Source organism: Glandiceps talaboti, chromosome 14, assembly GCF_964340395.1.
Source record: "Glandiceps talaboti chromosome 14, keGlaTala1.1, whole genome shotgun sequence".
Taxonomy (NCBI): domain Eukaryota; kingdom Metazoa; phylum Hemichordata; class Enteropneusta; family Spengelidae; genus Glandiceps; species Glandiceps talaboti.
In genome coordinates this window covers 18,496,485-18,508,515 of record NC_135562.1, presented here as the reverse complement: position 1 = coordinate 18,508,515, position 12,031 = coordinate 18,496,485, and the positions used below count along the sequence as shown (strand labels likewise).

The window sequence follows — 12,031 nt, the reverse complement described above, 5'->3', positions numbered from 1 at the left end:
CATCACCATATTCGAATGGGTTGAATCAGAACATAGAAAAGCGTGAACCTGTTTGTCATTTTGATATTTGCATTTGCGCTTCTATTGGTTGTTCATGTCCCAATTGTCTTTGCTAAACGTTCGTCTACGTAATAAACTTTTAAAATGGGCCGTATCACTGTATCAATACATCTGGCAGTAGTTACAGAGTTGGATGACCTTGGAGGAGATGACCTCGTGATTTCTACAACTTTGGGCCACCAACTCGTGAACGACCAGTGTTTGTCTATGTCGAATGAAAGTTTATTAAGTGGTTTCGAAGTCTGGAGCTAAAGTTACAACGGTTAGAGGAACATACATAAAGTGGCCATATAGATGAGTATTATTCCACCAGCCCAGAGAGAGACATCAACGATAAATAATTAAATGATTACGTGATCAAGGTCCGTATTAGACGGATCGAAACGTCGCATTCGTTTCCAATTTATCGATCCAAAGTAACTATACTGTACTATCCTATTGGTTTTTGGAACCATGAACAATATATTCTCCATATATAAGTTTTTTTGGCTTTTTAATCAACAAAAACGATTTTACTGCTTTTTTCTACTTGAGAAACAGTGTAAAACAGCATTGACCAAGTCCGTATTTGTAACTCAGTAAACTGCGAAAACAAAATGAAATGAAAATGTGGGGAAAAACATTGTTATTGTACGTACAGGAAGTGAGTTGTAAACAAACTGATTACAAGTAATTATATACTATTACTAATACATGGGGAAGCACCAGACGTATGCACAGGACGTGACGTAGTGATTGGATGTTTTATTCAATTTGGTTACCGTTTCCTTACACACACTAACAAACTTTACACACCTCTTTTTATTTTTTTTTTAAATTATTAAGTTACAGACATGGATATGTTCACTTTTGTTCAAGTAGAAAAAAACATAGTAAAATTATTTTGTTAATTAAAAAAGATTCATTAAAAAAATGAAAATGCTTATGTTTAAAATCTATATGCCCACTCTAAGATTCAATAGGTTGAGGGGTCTAGAGTCAAACTGATTGTTTTCGTCAATCGGTCGCTAAGATGTAAGACTTATCTCATTCAACAATACTCGATCTAATAAACTTCCGACACATTCGAAACGCTCTATTGAACTTTCGATCTTCTTTGTATTACGGGGGAGTTCTTTTGTTTGTGTCATACACTTCATTCAAAACTGCTTGTATAGTTATTTTAAAAGTCCATTTGACTGGCAATCTGTCACCTTCTGGAAGCCGCAATGTAAAGTCACATATGTTTGAATATGAATATAATATGCTAGTTTCGATGAATATGTTAGTCATCCAACTGTATACGCCTTATTACTATCAGTTTACAGCACCCTGGTGTTAGACGGGTGTTTGAAACGGTTGAAGCGTGTCGAGTGCATTCTCTGTACTCGTTGATAATTAACGGCTGTTGTTGATCACTTTTGGACTATTTCTAACTTGTTTTAACCTAATTAAGCCACGTTTCTGGATAATTGACCAAACTTTACTTCAGCCATGTACTTGTTAAGTTTGTAACGTGCTATTGAAGTACTACTTACCCTGTTTTATTGGAATCTGTTGGCAGCACGAATCGCTCAGTGAAGACGTAAGTATGCCCCCTTCTTCAAATTCTTCTTTGGTCAATTTAACACTACCATATCATATATCAATAACATGAGATGACGTATGCTACGTTGACAAGTTAATTTGCAATTCAACATACTAAAAGTTCAAATAACAGATCTTTACCTTCCGCGGGAAGAGGAAAATATTGTTGTCTAAATCTTACACGTGTCTCCTCATATGAAAGACAATTTTTTTCTTGGTCTTTACGATAAAATTCTGTGTTTTATGTGGGTCGTCTGATAGTAAGGATATGGTAACGCCACATTTTGTTGATTTACAAACCGTAGTGTATCATCCGATCAGTGTCGAGTCAAATTGGCTTAGAGAGCACATTGATGGGGGTGATCAGTGTGACATAGCTATGTCTATTCGAACTGCTGGCGTGAGAAAGAAAGTGAGTGAGATACTTGATACCTGGTAGTAGTGTATATTTGCAATCCCTTGAACAAACTTTAATAAAAATCGAAGTAAGTAACTTCAAATAACAATTTGACCACTCACTCTATACGTATTTTTGAATGAAATTAGAAAGTTTCAAACTGACAACTGTTAGTGTTTCATCTCCACGTCCGCGTTTTTGTTTTATTAAGTAAGGTATTTTAAGAGGAACGCCGCTCAAGGAAAAATGTATTTTCATAAACCTTTGGTTCTGGATAGGCATTTCATGATTTCACATTACATAAATTTTCCTCTGCTTGTTATATTACGTACAACAAACATCTTTTCAATGTTTTGTAATTTATTGCGTTACAAACATGGACTCAATGAACGTTCTTTCACATTGTATTATCAAGTAGAAAGATACAGTAAGTTGTTTTATAGATTAAAACGCCGAGTTTCATGCATATGGTCTCTTTAAGACTATCAGTGTAAAATCTTGTGCTAGGAAGGGCAAACAAGTTCAACTGAATTGAAATGTATCAGGTCGTTTAGTTCGATGTCGAAATGACTGGGTTTAAATGTGTGTAAAGGAAATGTCAAGTCTGTTAATTCTCATTTATACGCTAAAGGCAAAATTTTAAGTTGGAAAGCATATCCTTATATTTCAACTTGGGATAACGTAAAATGAACTTAGTTGCCTTTTTCTGTATCCAGCCATTAAGACAACTGCAATACTCAATGCCACTCCTAATTGAAACAGTGTGTAAATAAGGTCTTATTGACATTCTTTATTTTTATTTTTTTATTTTTTGTTTATTAATCTTTCATATACAGACACCATTGGCATTCCAGTGCTTAACACTGTTCTCCCGATGGAACCTGTTGCAAGATTACGTACACAGAAAAATAAACAAAAAAAGTACAAACTAGGACAAAACGTTACAGAGGCACAGTGTACTTTAAAAAGATATCCAATTACATTACCAGAGAAGAATTATAAACTAATGTGCGCTTATTAATACCTAGTTTACCATTTACACTACTAACGATTTTATTGATATGATCGTTCCATGCCAAAGTGGATGAAATGTTAATTCTCAGGTCTTTAATTGAATTTACACCTCCTAGGATGACACCATTTATGTTCTAGTTGTAACGGATTAACTATTGTCGGCGTCTCCTGATTGTTGCAACACTCTGATGAATGAAAGTTGTGGTTCCAATATTTACTCCACTCAGGCAAAGAATTAATACAGGTCCTCACAATCTACAGTGCTGTTAATTAGTTTGTTCCACTTAGAATTATCGCTAAACAAAGTAACATTAGAATGGTAGGCATGGCTGTACATGTCATTGATATAGAAAGGAAAAAGAAGTGGCCCTGGTATTGACCCCTGGAGAATTAAAGAGACAACAGGAAGCCAGTCAGAGTTGAGTCCTTCGACTACACCTCTTTGCTTTCTTCACGTTAGGTACGACTGGAACAAAACTAACAACTCTGAATGAATTGCGAATGATTTCATTTGGTGAATTAATAACTTGAATTGCGGGACACTATAAAAGGCCTAGAGTCAGTGTTATGAAGTATTTACAAAAAAGTGAAGAATGACCTTTAACGAAACTGTGATAAAAATGTTTCATGTGATAAAAATGAGACTATTGTGGAGTGAAAATGGAATAGGAGGCGTGGCGGGCATTTCAACAACATTTTTGACAACTAACTTTCATTGGGACTTGAATCACAGATATAGAGCTAGATGTCTTGCATGAATCATGAAATTGCAAGACTATACCCTTAGGCCTTACGGAAGGCATTCAGTTTAAATCTGGTCGAATGTTAATTCGACTTCCTATTTATGTCTGTTATTATCTCTACAATATACTTCATCATTTGACTGTTTCTAAAAGCGCGGTATTGTTCCCAGGCATATTTTCATACATGTCTTGGAATCTTTAGTCACGTGCCAACCCTTCCAGTTTTCATCTTTGTAATATAAACCACCATTCGGGATATTTGCACACATCTTTTAAATCTGTATTCACTTACCCACCATTCCTGTTGGTGTCTTTGTAATAAGCATCATTTCACTGTTGCTAAGGGTGTGATCATGGTTGCCACGACCAGTTTTGTCAATATGGTTGCATCAATTACTGCAGAATAACGCATCCAGAAACAAACCCACCAAGTTTCAGCCACATTCCCCGTGTAGTTCTCAAGATATAAGATTTGAGCAAAATTGAGATTTTAAGACCTAATTTTCATACCACCTATGGGATCATCATGTTGGGAATATGACGTAAGTATGCCCCCTTCTTCAAATTCTTCTTTGGTCAATTTAACACTACCATATCATATATCAATAACATGAGATGACGTATGCTACGTTGACAAGTTAATTTGCAATTCAACATACTAAAAGTTCAAATAACAGATCTTTACCTTCCGCGGGAAGAGGAAAATATTGTTGTCTAAATCTTACACGTGTCTCCTCATATGAAAGACAATTTTTTTCTTGGTCTTTACGATAAAATTCTGTGTTTTATGTGGGTCGTCTGATAGTAAGGATATGGTAACGCCACATTTTGTTGATTTACAAACCGTAGTGTATCATCCGATCAGTGTCGAGTCAAATTGGCTTAGAGAGCACATTGATGGGGGTGATCAGTGTGACATAGCTATGTCTATTCGAACTGCTGGCGTGAGAAAGAAAGTGAGTGAGATACTTGATACCTGGTAGTAGTGTATATTTGCAATCCCTTGAACAAACTTTAATAAAAATCGAAGTAAGTAACTTCAAATAACAATTTGACCACTCACTCTATACGTATTTTTGAATGAAATTAGAAAGTTTCAAACTGACAACTGTTAGTGTTTCATCTCCACGTCCGCGTTTTTGTTTTATTAAGTAAGGTATTTTAAGAGGAACGCCGCTCAAGGAAAAATGTATTTTCATAAACCTTTGGTTCTGGATAGGCATTTCATGATTTCACATTACATAAATTTTCCTCTGCTTGTTATATTACGTACAACAAACATCTTTTCAATGTTTTGTAATTTATTGCGTTACAAACATGGACTCAATGAACGTTCTTTCACATTGTATTATCAAGTAGAAAGATACAGTAAGTTGTTTTATAGATTAAAACGCCGAGTTTCATGCATATGGTCTCTTTAAGACTATCAGTGTAAAATCTTGTGCTAGGAAGGGCAAACAAGTTCAACTGAATTGAAATGTATCAGGTCGTTTAGTTCGATGTCGAAATGACTGGGTTTAAATGTGTGTAAAGGAAATGTCAAGTCTGTTAATTCTCATTTATACGCTAAAGGCAAAATTTTAAGTTGGAAAGCATATCCTTATATTTCAACTTGGGATAACGTAAAATGAACTTAGTTGCCTTTTTCTGTATCCAGCCATTAAGACAACTGCAATACTCAATGCCACTCCTAATTGAAACAGTGTGTAAATAAGGTCTTATTGACATTCTTTATTTTTATTTTTTTATTTTTTGTTTATTAATCTTTCATATACAGACACCATTGGCATTCCAGTGCTTAACACTGTTCTCCCGATGGAACCTGTTGCAAGATTACGTACACAGAAAAATAAACAAAAAAAGTACAAACTAGGACAAAACGTTACAGAGGCACAGTGTACTTTAAAAAGATATCCAATTACATTACCAGAGAAGAATTATAAACTAATGTGCGCTTATTAATACCTAGTTTACCATTTACACTACTAACGATTTTATTGATATGATCGTTCCATGCCAAAGTGGATGAAATGTTAATTCTCAGGTCTTTAATTGAATTTACACCTCCTAGGATGACACCATTTATGTTCTAGTTGTAACGGATTAACTATTGTCGGCGTCTCCTGATTGTTGCAACACTCTGATGAATGAAAGTTGTGGTTCCAATATTTACTCCACTCAGGCAAAGAATTAATACAGGTCCTCACAATCTACAGTGCTGTTAATTAGTTTGTTCCACTTAGAATTATCGCTAAACAAAGTAACATTAGAATGGTAGGCATGGCTGTACATGTCATTGATATAGAAAGGAAAAAGAAGTGGCCCTGGTATTGACCCCTGGAGAATTAAAGAGACAACAGGAAGCCAGTCAGAGTTGAGTCCTTCGACTACACCTCTTTGCTTTCTTCACGTTAGGTACGACTGGAACAAAACTAACAACTCTGAATGAATTGCGAATGATTTCATTTGGTGAATTAATAACTTGAATTGCGGGACACTATAAAAGGCCTAGAGTCAGTGTTATGAAGTATTTACAAAAAAGTGAAGAATGACCTTTAACGAAACTGTGATAAAAATGTTTCATGTGATAAAAATGAGACTATTGTGGAGTGAAAATGGAATAGGAGGCGTGGCGGGCATTTCAACAACATTTTTGACAACTAACTTTCATTGGGACTTGAATCACAGATATAGAGCTAGATGTCTTGCATGAATCATGAAATTGCAAGACTATACCCTTAGGCCTTACGGAAGGCATTCAGTTTAAATCTGGTCGAATGTTAATTCGACTTCCTATTTATGTCTGTTATTATCTCTACAATATACTTCATCATTTGACTGTTTCTAAAAGCGCGGTATTGTTCCCAGGCATATTTTCATACATGTCTTGGAATCTTTAGTCACGTGCCAACCCTTCCAGTTTTCATCTTTGTAATATAAACCACCATTCGGGATATTTGCACACATCTTTTAAATCTGTATTCACTTACCCACCATTCCTGTTGGTGTCTTTGTAATAAGCATCATTTCACTGTTGCTAAGGGTGTGATCATGGTTGCCACGACCAGTTTTGTCAATATGGTTGCATCAATTACTGCAGAATAACGCATCCAGAAACAAACCCACCAAGTTTCAGCCACATTCCCCGTGTAGTTCTCAAGATATAAGATTTGAGCAAAATTGAGATTTTAAGACCTAATTTTCATACCACCTATGGGATCATCATGTTGGGAATATGACGTAAGTATGCCCCCTTCTTCAAATTCTTCTTTGGTCAATTTAACACTACCATATCATATATCAATAACATGAGATGACGTATGCTACGTTGACAAGTTAATTTGCAATTCAACATACTAAAAGTTCAAATAACAGATCTTTACCTTCCGCGGGAAGAGGAAAATATTGTTGTCTAAATCTTACACGTGTCTCCTCATATGAAAGACAATTTTTTTCTTGGTCTTTACGATAAAATTCTGTGTTTTATGTGGGTCGTCTGATAGTAAGGATATGGTAACGCCACATTTTGTTGATTTACAAACCGTAGTGTATCATCCGATCAGTGTCGAGTCAAATTGGCTTAGAGAGCACATTGATGGGGGTGATCAGTGTGACATAGCTATGTCTATTCGAACTGCTGGCGTGAGAAAGAAAGTGAGTGAGATACTTGATACCTGGTAGTAGTGTATATTTGCAATCCCTTGAACAAACTTTAATAAAAATCGAAGTAAGTAACTTCAAATAACAATTTGACCACTCACTCTATACGTATTTTTGAATGAAATTAGAAAGTTTCAAACTGACAACTGTTAGTGTTTCATCTCCACGTCCGCGTTTTTGTTTTATTAAGTAAGGTATTTTAAGAGGAACGCCGCTCAAGGAAAAATGTATTTTCATAAACCTTTGGTTCTGGATAGGCATTTCATGATTTCACATTACATAAATTTTCCTCTGCTTGTTATATTACGTACAACAAACATCTTTTCAATGTTTTGTAATTTATTGCGTTACAAACATGGACTCAATGAACGTTCTTTCACATTGTATTATCAAGTAGAAAGATACAGTAAGTTGTTTTATAGATTAAAACGCCGAGTTTCATGCATATGGTCTCTTTAAGACTATCAGTGTAAAATCTTGTGCTAGGAAGGGCAAACAAGTTCAACTGAATTGAAATGTATCAGGTCGTTTAGTTCGATGTCGAAATGACTGGGTTTAAATGTGTGTAAAGGAAATGTCAAGTCTGTTAATTCTCATTTATACGCTAAAGGCAAAATTTTAAGTTGGAAAGCATATCCTTATATTTCAACTTGGGATAACGTAAAATGAACTTAGTTGCCTTTTTCTGTATCCAGCCATTAAGACAACTGCAATACTCAATGCCACTCCTAATTGAAACAGTGTGTAAATAAGGTCTTATTGACATTCTTTATTTTTATTTTTTTATTTTTTGTTTATTAATCTTTCATATACAGACACCATTGGCATTCCAGTGCTTAACACTGTTCTCCCGATGGAACCTGTTGCAAGATTACGTACACAGAAAAATAAACAAAAAAAGTACAAACTAGGACAAAACGTTACAGAGGCACAGTGTACTTTAAAAAGATATCCAATTACATTACCAGAGAAGAATTATAAACTAATGTGCGCTTATTAATACCTAGTTTACCATTTACACTACTAACGATTTTATTGATATGATCGTTCCATGCCAAAGTGGATGAAATGTTAATTCTCAGGTCTTTAATTGAATTTACACCTCCTAGGATGACACCATTTATGTTCTAGTTGTAACGGATTAACTATTGTCGGCGTCTCCTGATTGTTGCAACACTCTGATGAATGAAAGTTGTGGTTCCAATATTTACTCCACTCAGGCAAAGAATTAATACAGGTCCTCACAATCTACAGTGCTGTTAATTAGTTTGTTCCACTTAGAATTATCGCTAAACAAAGTAACATTAGAATGGTAGGCATGGCTGTACATGTCATTGATATAGAAAGGAAAAAGAAGTGGCCCTGGTATTGACCCCTGGAGAATTAAAGAGACAACAGGAAGCCAGTCAGAGTTGAGTCCTTCGACTACACCTCTTTGCTTTCTTCACGTTAGGTACGACTGGAACAAAACTAACAACTCTGAATGAATTGCGAATGATTTCATTTGGTGAATTAATAACTTGAATTGCGGGACACTATAAAAGGCCTAGAGTCAGTGTTATGAAGTATTTACAAAAAAGTGAAGAATGACCTTTAACGAAACTGTGATAAAAATGTTTCATGTGATAAAAATGAGACTATTGTGGAGTGAAAATGGAATAGGAGGCGTGGCGGGCATTTCAACAACATTTTTGACAACTAACTTTCATTGGGACTTGAATCACAGATATAGAGCTAGATGTCTTGCATGAATCATGAAATTGCAAGACTATACCCTTAGGCCTTACGGAAGGCATTCAGTTTAAATCTGGTCGAATGTTAATTCGACTTCCTATTTATGTCTGTTATTATCTCTACAATATACTTCATCATTTGACTGTTTCTAAAAGCGCGGTATTGTTCCCAGGCATATTTTCATACATGTCTTGGAATCTTTAGTCACGTGCCAACCCTTCCAGTTTTCATCTTTGTAATATAAACCACCATTCGGGATATTTGCACACATCTTTTAAATCTGTATTCACTTACCCACCATTCCTGTTGGTGTCTTTGTAATAAGCATCATTTCACTGTTGCTAAGGGTGTGATCATGGTTGCCACGACCAGTTTTGTCAATATGGTTGCATCAATTACTGCAGAATAACGCATCCAGAAACAAACCCACCAAGTTTCAGCCACATTCCCCGTGTAGTTCTCAAGATATAAGATTTGAGCAAAATTGAGATTTTAAGACCTAATTTTCATACCACCTATGGGATCATCATGTTGGGAATGCACCTTCATCTGCACATCCCCAGATGTATCCCCATTAAGTTTCAGCTCAATCTACTCAGTAGTTTTGGGAATTATAGATTTTTGACCAAAAAGACACATTTTTAGACTTCATTGGTATATCACTGATGGGATCATCATGTTATGACTATTTCTTAATATAAAAACTCCTAAGAACGTTCCTACCAAATTTGACCTAAATCTTCTATGTAGATTTGGAATTACAGATTTTGACCATAAAGACACATTTTTAGAGTTAATTTGCATATCACTGATGGAATCATAATGTCCTGAACTATTCTTTAGCTAATCACCCCTAAGAAATTTAAGAACAATGTGACCAGTAGTTTTGGAGTTTATGTTTTTGACCAAAATTCAAATTTTTTATTCAACCCACACATCGGTAGTAAGATTATTTTGATTTGAACAATTTGCCAATGAGACACCGAAGGTAATATACCCACCAAATATCATGGCAATCGGTCCAGTGGTTTTTGACTTTAAGTTGTTTACACACGCACTCACTTACAAACACCCCCACCACACACACACACACACATACACACACACACACTTTGCCATGCCTTTAGAACTACTGAACCTAAGAAGGTCAGTTGTACTAAAAATGAAAGATGACTTTATTCGGTTGTTTAATTTCCAATAGTTTGTGTATCAAGCGTTAAAATAACTTCGCACAAAGCAAATATGCTTAACAAAGATGATCCATTTTACACTTCAAAGGTTTAAAGTTTTATGGTTAAAATTCAAAGCAAATCAAAACCTGAGGGGCGACAATTTTAACTTGCATGTTCTAAATACCGATGCAGAAATAGATTCCAAACATGACAAGAAAATTTGGGTTTTTTTCATTTTACGTAATATCATAATCATTCATTCAAATACGAAAAACGGGCATTTTCAATCATATATCAATCGTAAATAAGACACACATGCGAACGCATAGATGGATAGATAGATAGATAGATAGATAGATAGATAGATAGATAGATAGATAGATAGATAGATAGATAGATAGATAGATAGATAGACAGACAGACAGACAGACAGACAGACATATATATAAATATATATATATTATATATATATATATATATATATATATTATTTATACATAAATGTATACATATATATTATTTATACATATATATATATATATATATATATATATATATATATATATATATATATATATATATATATATATATATTATTTATACATAAATTATTTATGTATGATAGCTCTCCAAGGTGATTGAGCACTCTATCTGGCAAAAGAAGAATAAAAGAGAGAGAGAGACTGCCACTCCTCCAGAAAATCTTTTCAGGTTCTGGAAGAGTCTTTCATGAATTGAAATCAACGGATATATATATATATATATATATATATATATATATATATATATATATATATATATATATATATATATATATATATATATATATATATGTATATATATCATATATATATATATATATATTTATAGTTTGTCTCTATTTTGACCCTGACCAATAATATATTGTTGAACTGAAACTGGCCTATTACAGTGAAACTAACCAATGCATATTGAGATAACCTATTCGGTTTCACCACTCAATATTTCGGTGTAAAGAGCACTTTGTTGTAAAACAAGCCATACAAAAGAAAGAAAGAACAGGATTTTATTTGTTATTTTATTTATCGTATGTCAGTTCTTATTAATTTATCGTTTGCAAACTGTCCACACTGAACAATCTAAAATGACTACACATCAGAAAGTGAAATTTCAGACCAGAAATGACTTTTATGCTGTATAGATAAAACGACTATATATCACCCACTCTACCAAACACATCAAAGTTTACAACCGGAAAGGAATAAGAAACTAACTGAACAATCCAGTATTAGCCCGAAGTAGACAGACTCACTCTTTCACTTTGATAGAGTGAAGCTAGATCCAATGACGACACTTCTGGTGACAAACCATGTATACTGCTAATATGGATTTGGTAACATATGGGTAAGCATTGTGAGCATTACATTATGTCTTTGATAAGAAGGGAAAGTTAGCTATCTTCTGGAATCCCGATCTTACCCTTGTTTGAGAGGTTTCGAGAGAAGCAACTATTTTTTGTGACTTTTCTGGCTAATGCGCGTAATGTCTTGAATTGTGAACCCGTTTTCAATTGTTCTCAGGTTAAAATGAACATTACAAGCTATAACGACATTATGATCCATTCATGTACACTTTAAGATCATTTTAATTATTTGTTCGACATCTTCAAGACGTCTTCGAGTGAACACCCAAGCTCTACATCATAA

The 12,031-nt window shown here is 34.4% G+C and overlaps 1 protein-coding gene across 1 annotated transcript in view; it reads left to right on the top strand.

The window, feature by feature from the left end:
• Positions 1-1,395: 1,395 nt before the first annotated feature.
• Positions 1,396-12,031, top strand: part of LOC144446030 (hepatocyte growth factor receptor-like) — a 30,439-nt gene continuing 19,803 nt past the window's right edge. Inside the window, exon 1 of the mRNA XM_078135699.1 lies at positions 1,396-1,624. The gene's annotated coding sequence lies outside the window, so the exon portion shown is untranslated. The remainder of the gene's footprint in view (positions 1,625-12,031) is intronic.